Source organism: Rhinolophus sinicus, linkage group LG05 (genome assembly GCF_036562045.2).
Source record: "Rhinolophus sinicus isolate RSC01 linkage group LG05, ASM3656204v1, whole genome shotgun sequence".
Classification (NCBI taxonomy): domain Eukaryota; kingdom Metazoa; phylum Chordata; class Mammalia; order Chiroptera; family Rhinolophidae; genus Rhinolophus; species Rhinolophus sinicus.
Window position 1 is genome coordinate 113921182 of NC_133755.1, and position 13329 is coordinate 113934510.

Sequence of the window (13329 nt, forward strand, 5' to 3'; positions counted from 1 at the left end):
TATAGGACATGAAAACCGGAAAAGTTCTAATGCCTGTGTAAGCACATTGATACAGAACATGATATGGTTCCAAACTCCCTTTCTTGGCTCGTCCAAATCAGTGTGGATTGATAGACTGTGAGGTTTCTATCTGAAATATCTATAAGAACCAGGCAGATAAACTAATGTGTGAATCATGGTTGTGCGCACTGCCTGAAGGGATTTCATGCAAATTTTGTAAAAACACTGTTTGCTGGAGAAAACTTATGCATCAGCCATATGCAGCCTATGGGCAGCCAGTTCGCCACCTCTATCTTAATTTAAAACCTGACCTCTACAGGTACTACAGATATACCTGCAGCATAATAAAATATTGAAAAAAGCAATATTAGCTAATTGAAGTCCACGATCCACCCAAAATCATTTTTATAAACAAGATGGGATATCAGTGATACATGAAATAAACATGAAACTGAGTGATCCCATTCTTTTAGGCTACGTGATCAGATGATGAGAGCTGCAGTCCGACCAGCAAGAAGCTTTATAAAGACGGGTGAAATCAGCAGCTCTTTTACCCTCTGCTGCACTACTGTGCTTACTTTCTCTTTATTCATTCTCCCTCCTGGCTCAGAAACCAGGTAATAGAGGCTAATTTACTTGAGACAATGGCAGAGGTTAAGTAAGGACATTGAAATGATTAAAAAGGCTGGAAACAAAGTATTACGTTTCCATACACCTCCCCATCACTACTTCCAAATCCTGTTTGCTTGTTTGTTTGTTTGTTTATTTGAAGCTGATAGCTTCTTAACACTTGGTAATTGACCGTGAGTGCCTAGTGGGTTTAGTTTCTGTTCAGTTTGACCCTGCAGAGAGAAAGCAATGAAATAGAAATGAGAAAACTAACGAAGTGGATGGAGGCAGAGGGCGAGACTGCTGCTCTCAGTAGCTTTATAATCACTTGAGTGAAGAGGGAGATGAAACGGTCTGGTACCTCATAACTATAACGTGAGAAATCGGGATCAGGTAAATGGAAATGTGGATAAGATTTTTTTCTAACGCTCATTGTATTATGCTTCAACCAGGCATGATGGCAAGAAAGTTTCAATTGGCATTTACAACCACTCACCAAATTATGATCTTGACTCAGTATTTTTTCCCCTTAATTTGAAGCTGCTGCTTTTTAAAATCATAATGCTCAAGTTCAAATGAGAAAATAACTGGTTTTGTGAAGTACTTGATTTTAAAATTAGATAGGGAGTTTGTCAGCTTTAAGACCAGGAATGTCTTTCTCTAGGATGTGGTAACTATAGCCTTTGAATGTAAATATCAAGAACATAGTACCCTTATCTTCTAGTTTTTGTGGGAGGGTAAGAATCTAACTTTAATTGGTTTCTGTCTCCAAATTATAAAACTATCTCCTGTCATAAAGTTAGGAGAGAATTATTTTTCCTTTGTATAAAGCCAGTTAACTAACACATATAGCCATCCCAGTTACCAGGAGACTTTAGGATGAACCGATTGTTATAAATGGTGATGTCAAAGCCTCCTCCTTGAGGAATAGTTATTGTTTATCGTGAGGACATTGTGTAATGGGTTCTATAAGCTTAGCTATATAGAAGGGTAAGATTTCTTTCAGTCTTTGCAATCTCTTAACAGATCGCCTATGATATGCATTATGTTCTCGTTTAATGCTTATTCAATAATAAAAATTTTCTCTTTTTTTACTAACTTTGTGGAGAGAATTTTGGGGATGCAAGAAGATTTTGTTTTTAATTCTATTTCCCCAACACCATCAATAGTACAAAACTTATATTCAGAGCATGTTTTACTTCACTTGCATATCACATACTTATAGACTAAGGTGGAGGCTGGCAGCCTGATTACAGTCTGTCATTGTGCTTACTCACCTTCAGGTGTCCATTGGGAAGGAATATTATGACGTTTAGTATCCTTAATTCTAAAAATGTTTTTCAGAGTATTTCCACTTAGCTTTTTACAATGTGAATATGAAATAGTCTTTCTGTATTGAAAGAAAGTTAGTCTGAAAATATGACTCTACAGAGATTACCAAAATATACTTATTATGTGAACATTCAATAATAGAAGCTTACTTTTATGGTCATATGCTGGTTATTTTTTATGAAAAATTAATATAAAATTGACATAATAATTGCTATACATTTCTCATTTCATTATGTTCGTTCTTTGTTGTTTAATATATGTTTCTGTTTCTCTTTCCTTGAATGCTTTCAAGACAATTGGCTTACAAAGTAATGACCACCTTCTGCCTTGTCAGTGTTCCCTGTACTTATTATCTGAAATGGATTATATCAGTGCCAAGCTGGTAAATGAGAAGTGAAGCTTAGTGACTTCTACAAATCTTACTTTAATACCTTCCCTAAGAAACAAAGTGTATTCTGATTAGAAGATTATGTTCTTCTCCTTCACAGGAACTAGCAAAAGTCTAGGTTTACTTAATAGCAAATATATATGACAGTTTGGCTCGGGTAAAGAAAATACAACTGAGTAAAATTTGCAATGTAAGAATTATTTTGTGGTGCTATTTGAAGCACATATTTTAGATGTGGCAATGTTTTAAGTGCTCGTCTACATAATTAAAAGTGATAATATAAATGATTTTTCTAGAAAAAATTCAAAATTACATTGCTTATTGGTTTCCACTTTTGGATATGTTCATTTGAGAATTCCATTTGGGTCTATAATACAATATTAGTATATTGGTGTCTTTCTGTCTCTCCTTTCTTTTTTCTTTAAAAAAAATGTATCCTGCAACTAATTATTGGATTGGGAAGTGTTTCACCATTTGATATGCATATCATCACTTTAAGGCTATCTAACCCAGAGATTCACAGGGGCAGGAGAAGGGACCTATCATGGGCCCGGTGACACCTTATGTTTTTAAAATAATCGCAGAAACCTATAAGGCAGAAATGTAGTAACCTCCTAACTGATTTCCCTGTCCTCACCCTGATCTCCCTAGTTTATTCCCAGGACACTCTCCACAGAGATATTAAAGGGAAGGTAGATCATGTTCCTTCTCCATTCACACTCTCCATGGCTGCCCATCTCACTGGCATAAAAGCCAGTGTTTTTCCTGCAAAACTCTCTGTGAACTGCTCCCCTCCACTAATCTCTCTAACATGACTCATCTCCTGCATCTCTTCCCCTCATTCAGTCCTTTCTAGCCACACTGGTCTCCTTATTGTCCTTCAGCTGGCAGGGCAAGCTCTTTGCATTTGTTCTCTCTGCACGATTGTGAGCCATCTGGATGATTCATTCCTTCACCTCAGTTATGTTTTCACTCAAATGCCACTTTTACTGGTAGCTGTGGGTAAAAATTACAACTCCTTCCCCCCATCCCTAAAGTCTGGATCCCTACACTCCTTTACTGTTTTTATTTTTATGTTTAACATCTACCACCATCTACATACTATAGTATCTACATTGCTTATTTGTCTTAATTATGGGTCATGTCCTCCCAGTAGAATATAAATCAATGAAGGCAGGTATTTTTGTCTGTATTGTGTACTGTTATACTCTAAGTGCCCAGGAGAATGCCTGGCATACAGTAGTAGTACAAAAATGATTTACTTATCAAATGAACTAATATGAATATTTTTTTATTTAAAGATTCAGAGACAATAAGCATTTATTTAAGACCCCAGACATAGCTACTAAGTGATGGATGGAGACAAGACTGAAATCAGGTAAGGTAAATTAACAAAGCCAAAGGTCATTTCATACACAAAAATAGCTCCAAAGGTGACCATATCCTTCCTCAATTGAAGCTTTCTTGGGGATACTCCCAGCATTCCAATATGCATATTTATTCAATAACATTTATTGAGTACATAATATGCTCCAAGCCCCGCTCCAGATGCTGGCAATTAAAAACAAAATCAATAGCCAAGGATTCTGCTTGTTTGAAACTTGTATTTTTGTAGAGGAATACAAACAACAAATCATTAGTGACAAATTCTACAAACTATATTAGTGTAATATTGAGTGTTTGCTGTGAAGTGGGAGAAGGGGATCTATTTAAAACTTGGTCCCAAGGAAGAATTATTTGAGGAAGGAAAATTGAATCTGAAGTCTGAATGAAAAGAATAAGATAGTCTGAAAGGAACTGGGTAAAGATCTTTCCAGACCGAGAGACCAGCTAGTGTAAAGTTTGTATTTGGTAAGGGCTTAGTATGCTGGGTAGCAGAAGAAGACCAGAGTGGCTGAAATATAGTAAAAAGGGACATCATAATATGAGAAGAGTTTAGAGTGACAACCTAATTCACATTTAGCCTCATAAGTCCAAGTAGGGAAGGAATGAATTCTTTTTTTTTTTTTTTTCCATGCAAGAGAATAACCTGATCTGATTTACTCCATGCAAGTCTCACTGTAGTTGTTGCCTGGCATGGCATGTAGAGGAGAGGAGAAGGATATGGGTGTAGTGGTCCAATATAAAAATTATGGGGTCCTGAAGAAGGATTGAAATAGTGAAGATGGAGAAAAGTGGGTGGGTTTGGGAGATAAATTGGAGTTTGCATCAATAGAAACTGCTAATAGAGGGAGGGAGTAAGGGCCAAGGCAAAACTCAAAGTTGGATCTTTGGATTTTGGCTGTAGGTATTCATAGATGGTGTTACTAAGGAGGAATAAGGCAGAAAAGTCTTTTTAGGGGGAGAGAATCAAGAATTCTGTTTTGGACATGTAAGTCTGAGTTGTCTATCAGTCAGGTGATGTCAGATTGCCAGGTGAATATGCGAACCTGAGTTGATTCAACAAATTAGGCAGCAACAACCATATAAATAGGACTTAAACTAATGGAAAGAAGTCACTTAGAAAGAAGTCACTTAAGTTAGTCAATAGAGGGAGCCAATATTTGGTCATTGAATAGTGGAGGAGAAGTCATCAAAGGATCCTGGGAAGGAAGAGCCTGAGAAGGAAGAGGGAAACCTGCGGGGTGTGACATTAGGGAAGATGGCGAGGGAGGAGTTAACCCTGCTGGAGGTTTTGGAGTGGTCTACTGAGATGAAGACAGAGTAGTGATCAAAAAGTTTGGCAATGTGGAAGTAACTGGTGACTTTGGCAGGCGCCCTGGCACTGAAGTGGTGTAGGAAGAAATCTTGTGGATAGAGACTCAATGACTTGGTGATATGGCTGGAAGAAAGCAGCTATTAGAGTTGACCTCAATCAATGAATTTTTCCAAGACTTTAAATCTTGTTTATGAACACTGGTTCCACTTTTTTTTTTTTTTTTTTTTTTGTACGTTTGTTTTTCTTGTGACTGTAATCAATATCTATACTCATAATTATCATGGATATTCCAGTTGCAAATGACAGACGAGCTTTAGAAAATGTCATACATATGTTTTACCTATAAAATTAAACACTTGACTAGTTAGTTGAAAAATTCAGAGTTATGAGCCAATTGTGCTTGAAAACACCAGTATAGGAAGAGCTTCTCTGTGTGGCTTCCTCAGTGTACTTGTATATACAGAGGGTGCCAAAAAATGTATACACATGTTAAGAAAGGCAAAAAAAAACACTATTAATATTGTAATACTAAGTATATACCGATAACAAAAGATGAATCCATGTCACGCTTGACTTCGGCAATTACAAGAGGTACTCAAAGTGGTTACCATCAGCATAATTTTAATACAGTTTTTCCCCTTCTTAAATGTTTTGGTACCCTCTTATTTGTAGCTGTAAGGAAATATCAAACAGTTATCTTCAAAGACACTTTGAATATAAATATCTGCAGGGAATACTTATAATTTACTATTTTGATACTTGGCAGATGGGGAACCTCAGTAAATAATGTTGCCTTTTATGAACAATAGTTTTTATTGAGACAGGAGTGTAAGCCTCTCACTTGCTGTGGCTGGTTGGGTTCCTCTGCATCCCACTGATAGAGACCATGGGCAGAGCATCAGCAAAATGCGCAGATTTGCTCTGTAAAGCAGGGGAGAAGCCAGTATTAAGTGTTTCAACTTACCATGTTCTAACACTGAAAACTAGAAATACTCAGATTTCTAAGTTATCACAGCAGGTGTGGGATAAGGAGGGGGAAGAGAAAACCATCATATATTAATGTAGCCTGTTGAACCCTCCTGACATGCACAATATGGCATGCTGTTCCAAATATATGTAATTTTACTGCCTGTAGTAGTCCATCTGCTCAGGGAGGTTTTTAAAAGTAATTTAGTTGAAAACAAGAAAACTTCAACAATACACTTTCTGAAAGCTTCTTTTGGGTTCTTGTGGATTTTATGGTGGCATTCAAAATAATGTATTGGAAAGAAAAACTTTACAAACAAAACTCATTTTCTGCCTTTGTCTTTTAAAGAGCACAGCTTGAAGATGTTTGGGGCACAGCATAGCATAGCACAGCACATCACAAAGTGTTTTAGAGGAAATAAGTTGTGTAGGTGGCAAAATACCCCCACATCAGAGGGGTGATGACTGTTGTATATTAACCAAAAAAAAAAAATACCATTCCTATCCCTATTGTAAATGTGCTATTCTTTTTCTCAAAGTGGGTATATTTGTAAAGTGTTCTTTGAATATCTTAAGAACAAATGCATGTTTTTCATACCAAAAAAAAAAAAAAATGTTGCTTTAAGCGTGAAATTATATCATTAATCATAGAATACAAATTAAAGTGAATGGATATGGTCTAATGTGTCTCCAAGTATAGATTATATATGTAGGGATTTCTAGTAAAGATGCATATGCAAAAAGGATTTGAGTTCTGCAAATCTCTTCCCCATTTTATTTCTCTAAGTACTTTTAAAGAGATTTATTTTGTAGAACTAAATCTCTACATTGTCTCAATGGGTTTGTTTCCATTTATTCAATTCAACCAGTAATATAGGGCAATCTCATCAGAAACGTTGTCTATTTTACTAGGATCCATTATTATTAGCAAATATCCCATATATCATGTAAAGCATTATTGCAAAAAGATAGAAATACAGAATATTCCAAAGGCATTTCCAACAAAATGCGACTTTCAGCGCTTCAGCTTGCCCTTATATTCCTCTTCATGTTTCTTTCCTAAACCTCTTACTGCCTGTCTGTATTTTCCTCCCCATGATCGTTTGCAACTGAAGTAGACCAAGGCAGTGAAATCATAAATTCTGTTTGTTTCCTACCTGAAGCAGCTTATGCAGTTACACTATAGGATCCTTTTGAGATGTACTAGCCCAAAATTTGAAAACTTCTATGATTATTTTGTAAACAAATTGCTAGTCAGTTGTGGATTTGGTCAACTAGAAACTGTATTGAGAATAGTAATTTATATCTGCAAAGATAAGGGCATTTTATGCAAAGTAAAATAAATGTCTGAAACAATTTTCTGATAATTTGAGTGCCTAAGTGTTCAATCATATTACCTTAACCCTCATTTTATTTCTCTTAAACTGAGTAACAGTTTTTTCCTTGTTGAAGTACATTGATGAATATATTTGCCGTTTAAAGACATGATTTATGAATGTGTGACATCCAGGATATCTCATATCATTTTTTATTTTTAATTTGGTACAACTCTGTTATAGTTTTTTAGTTTTATAGTGTTTTTTTTTTCCCTAGAAGATTAAATTAAGCCAACTTAGATTCTAATGTTATCCAAAGGCTTCTATTCTAGGCATGGAGATAAATGAAATGATAGCTCAACCTCTCCATAAAAAGGCAACTGTTCCAAGTCATCCTTTTTGTTCTTTTTTATGATGGTTTGGATGTTAGGGTCTTATTATGATATTTTTGTTATCTCTTGTTTACTTTCCAGGGAAACAGAGAACTTAGGGTGCATGAACAGTTTCTTATTTGGTAAGACTACTTCATCTCCCTCATTTAAAGAGCTAATATTCACTCACAATCTCTTACTGCTCAGAGACAGACTTGAAGAAAAGGGCTGACCTCATGCATATGAAGGAATGAAATAAAAAACAAACAAAAAATGCATCTCTCTCTCTCTTTCCCTCTCTCTCTCTCATTTTGTTTACAGTCTCCCCAAATTGACCGTTTTGGGTAAACTAATAACAATGACATATATGTCATTGTTATTAGTACATATATATATATATATACATATGCCTTTATACTCATCATAATCTCCTTTATTTGACTTGGTTTTAGAGTATTTAAAACAAAAATTGGTTAATCTAAGGTGTAATTACCATAAAAGTTGAATTTTCTCTTTTTCTCTTTGTAAAAAACAAACATTGTTTTGCTTCATTCATGCTCTGGGAAAGTTCTGATTCAAGCCTGAATCAGAAGTCAGCCAGGGCTTGACTTGTTTTTCTTAATTTAATAATAGCAAAGCCTTATTTTGAACCACTTTACAATGTACTTTTGAGTCTCACATCAGTCTAGTGAAATAAGGGCAGATGTGTATTATTATTCTCAGTGGTATAATTAAGACTTGAACCCAAGTCTTCTGGCTGTAAATTCACTGGTCCCTTTTTTTACGTACACATTATAACATGTGGCCTGACACATGCATCAAAGCACAAATAAATGCCCCAGTTCTCTCCATTGCACAAATCTGTTTTAGAGAATTCATCATGGTTCAAAGAACCCCCCAGGAGGGCAGAAATCTGGCTCGGAGGAAGTCCTAGTTAACTTGACCCCCGTCTTGTCCTGTTTCCTGCCCTAGTCTGTTACTTTCTAAAACGCAAAGTCCATGTGGTACTGTGTCCTGTCCAATGCAGAAAGCCAGCCATTCCCCATCTTGTAGGAACACCATGGGTGGGGTTTGGTGGAGAAGACACCTAACAGTGTAAGCGCTTGTGGTAAGCTATTTGTTTACCTTATGAGACTGCTCTTAATTTTGGATATTTCTCAATACATAGGGATACTTTATCTTTCGCTCTGTCTGAAAAACAAATAATGCTGACAACAAACTTTGTTGTGGATAATGGGATTTTTCAGCGAGTCCAAATGAGATATATACAGTTGACACTGCTCATTTCTCTTACATGTGATCTTAGGAGATCTTATTTAGCTGTTGAAAATCCTGGAAACATGAAAGTGTTTCTTCTTAGGCATCATTTTTCTCTTTCTCTTTTAAACTAATGAAAATATCACATTATCAAAGCAATCTGTTATATTCAATGTGAGGAGAACAGGCAGCAGTCTGATATACAGCAATCAGAATGTGCTGAGAGCTAACCCGGGGTCATTCTCTAAGGGAAAGGAGGAATAGAGTCCAGTATGTCACAGACTTATCTTGTGGTACAGCTGCCTTGATCTAGGAGTGGGTTTGATCTCTGATAGAGAGGCAGGATAACAGTGTGGTTAAGAGCTAAGATTTCAAAGTTAGATATACCAGACTTTTATCCCCAACTCTGTCGCTTAATACTGGGGTGGGCTTGTGTAGATTATTTAAATTCTCTGAGTGTCTGTAGCTACACACACATACGCAAGCATTTTAAAAATTTTGAGTAGGCCATACATTCACACAATTCAAGAATCAAAACAATACGAGAACATATGAAATTAAAAATCTTGCTTTCACGACTGTCCTCAATTACTCCTTCGTATTTCACTTAAAACATAACCACTTATATAGCTCTTTGGACTTCCTAATGCAATTAATACAAATATATATTATGATGTTCCTCCGTCTTCTACAAAAGGTACTATGCCAAACTCGTTGACCTAGATGTCTAATTTTTTCATGGAAAATGTGACAGATTATCCCTTCCTTTTGTGTCTTAGGTGGAAGTGATACTATGGACTTTGGAGGCTAGGTGTAAAGGATGATTCCACTTCCTCTGGTTCTTGTGAGATGCTTGCTCTTGGCCCCAGCTGCTGGGTTGTGAGGAAACCCAAGCAATCCAGATAGAAAGGAACCATGGCCCCTTGCTCACAGCACCATCTGAGCTTCTAGCTGACAGTCAGCACCTACTTGTCCGTTGTGAATAAGTCAAACTGAAAGTGGCTACTCCAGCCCCTAGGCATGTGACTTCAGCTGGTGCATGGAGCAGCAGTGACCTGTCCTTGCTGAGCTGTGCCCAAATTGCAGATTCATTCAACAAAAATAAGTGATTGTTTATTTTAAGTAACTAAGTTTTAGGGTAGGTTGTTAAACAGCATTAGATAATTGGAATAGAGTGATGGTTTATTTTACCATTTCTGTTGCTAGGCACTGGGATTGTGTCTAATCATTTGCTATTACAAACAGAGAAGCAATGAGTAACCCCCTACATACTTCATGGCATATGTAGGTGTGTATATTTCTAGAATAAACTACTGTAAGTAGGATTTCTGGGCTAAATGATAAAAAAAATATTTTTAATATTTTTCTGGATACTGCCAAATTGCCTTCTATGCCAGATTTTTATTAAATTTGTAAAGTAGGGATAAAAGCAAAATTTATTTTATGAGTGTTGTGAAATTAAATGATATAATTCATAGTATAGCAAAAAACACAGTGTCTCGAATAGTGAGCACTCAGTAAATGTTACAAGACAAAATGACCATAACAAACTGCTTTTTGAAATCATATTTCAAAATGAAAGTAGCTGAATAATTAACATGAAGACTTTGTTACTTTGATTTTCACTTTGTTTAACGAGGTTATCACTGAAAATGTTTTTAGAGGAATTTAGTATGTGTGCTTTTAGATTTTTAACATCATCCTTGTCACAAAAATAAGACATGGTGCTATTTTTCAAAAAGTAACTTTTTCCTTTTGAAAAATTTGTTTTATTTCAGATGAAGTCATCTTATTTTCATCTTGTTTTTAGTTAAGTACTACGTTATTAAATATCACAAAAGTGCTAATAAATCTTTCATAAACTAATGACCATTAGAATAAGGAAATTAAGGGGGGGCATGTTGTGAAGAGCGTTTCTAGGCAAATAATCAAGTGTTTAGGATAAATCCACAATTGATTGGAAGTATGCATATTATTTTTCAATTGAAAAGAGAATTTTCAATAATGAAAATGTAGAAAGTTATTTTAAATCCAACAGAATAATTGTTACAGTCGAAGTTTTTGAACTATTCCATTTCACTTATTTGTTTTTATTGTATACTTTGTAAAAAATTGATTTGTAAGCCTAAGGAGAAAACAAAATTTTATACAGGGTTTCATGTTGCACTTACAGCCTAAGATTTTCAGATTTCTACCAGATTTTATGTTGACATCCATAGACCTTTCTTTTTCCTTTTAAACAATACATAACTTTGTATGTCACTTTGTAATGTCCTAATGACTCACATACATTATATTCTTTGATGCTCAGAATAACATTGTGAGGTAGGTTCTTTTTTCCATATTTTATAAGTGGAAAACTAAAGGTTCAAAGAGGTTTCGAGAGAAACTGACACCAGGTCAGTTTTCCCCAATACAGTACGTTATACCAGACAATTCTTTACGAGCAAATAGACTGGAGACTAAACCAATGCTGAGTGTAATAAAGCAGATATTTCCCCAACCCTTCTCACCCTGCCAACACCATTATATGTTCCATCAGGAGAATAAGCCACAGCAATGGATGGTTTGAACTACTCCATTGCAGCATTCAGCCATGCATGGACTTCAGGTAACAGCTCTCCACCCAAGGCCTCTTTAGTTACTCTGTATTTTCCTTTGTTTCCTTCCTTATTTTTAACACTCTTCAGGAATAGCCTCACTCCAGCTCTCCTCATAATTTCAATCAATCTAATGATTTTTGATACAAAAGCTAGGCTGTTTTCCCAATCTTTTGTACATTATTATGCAGAAAAATTTCCAGACTTCCATTTCAATTAAGATTATAGCCCCGAAGTTCTTTTCATACAAAAGTGAATTTCCAGACCTGCTATTCATCCCAGTTAAGACTCTGTGTCTTTCCCTTTTCTGTTTCTAGTTCTGGTTTGTTATGCATGTGTTTCTTTTTAATTCTCCCTCTTTCTCTTTTCGTTATATAGGTAATCATTATTATGGATTTATACAATAAAACAATATGTGAAAATAAAGATGAAAGCACCATGTCATCCCCATTCCCTTCTCGTTTTCCTACTCTCAATCTGTCATCTATTACCTTACCCAGAGATAAGTGTGATTAGCAGTTTGATATCCGTCCTTAAAGTCAATTTCTACGTATTTTCATACACATTGACATATGTATGCATAACTATCTTCTTGGATAAATCCTGTAATAATGTATTTATCATTCTGCAACTTTCAATCTGTGTCTTGGCACTCTTTTTGTAGCATCACATGGATTTCTCATATTTTATAATGGTTGTAACAACTTATATCTCCTGTAATATATAGGCTTATAAACAGTAAAACTTCTGAAAGGGTGTAAAAACCATTTGTTCTGAAACCCAAACGTGAGGGACAATAAAAGTCATCATTTGGTGGTGAGTAGGGTTGAGAAGCTATTGTTTGTTTGGTTCACAACAGTGAATGTTTATTAGTTTACAGTAGGTTAAAAATAGAAGTTTCTATATTCAATAATATACATATGTTATAGTTTATTTAACCCCTTACCTATTGATAGATATTAAGGTTGTTTTAAATTTCCCACAGTTGTTAACAATGCTGCAATGAATATCTTAAAATGAATCTTTGTGCTAATGTACAAGTATTTCTGAAACTCTGTTTCTATCTGTTTCGATAGGTGATGGTCAGACTTTGAAAGATGTATTTCTTCTTAATTTCATATTTAGCAAATAGTAAGATTAAATCAGACCTATGCATCTATCTATACTATGGTTATAGAAAACAATAAAGATAACACTCTAGTTTCAACCCAGTTAATACATTTGGCATTAATATCTGAATGTCATTTTATAAATAACAGAAGATTACCTTGGTTTGAAGAGCAAAATTTAATACCCTTTTCATGGTAATGTGGAAAAATCTTAGAGCTACTTTGCTCAAAATAAAATGAGATTGAATTGATATGAACTAAATGAAATTAAGTCTGAAAACTTTAATGAACCATTTGGATGCATCCATATATTTGCATTTTTGACAGTATTTAAGGAAACCTTTGGTTAACTATTATTTTGGTATTCTTCCATATTTTTGGCACTGAATATTTCTGTGAAAAAGTTATTCTGAACCTGCCAATAGAAACTAGTGGTATAAAGGAAGACAAGAATGTATATCCAAATACATTTTTCAATAATTTTAAACCAATGAAAAGGAAAGCATTCATCTAGTTTTTCAATAGAGAACTTTCCCTTGAGAATACTGCATAAGTGACCTAGATAATACACCAATTAAATTAACACAAAAGCTTACACTCCCCCTCACTCCAAGTGGATAAAGTCACAAAAGAGACTAATTACTTGTTCAGAAACCCAAGACATTAATGGCTGAGCATGAAGA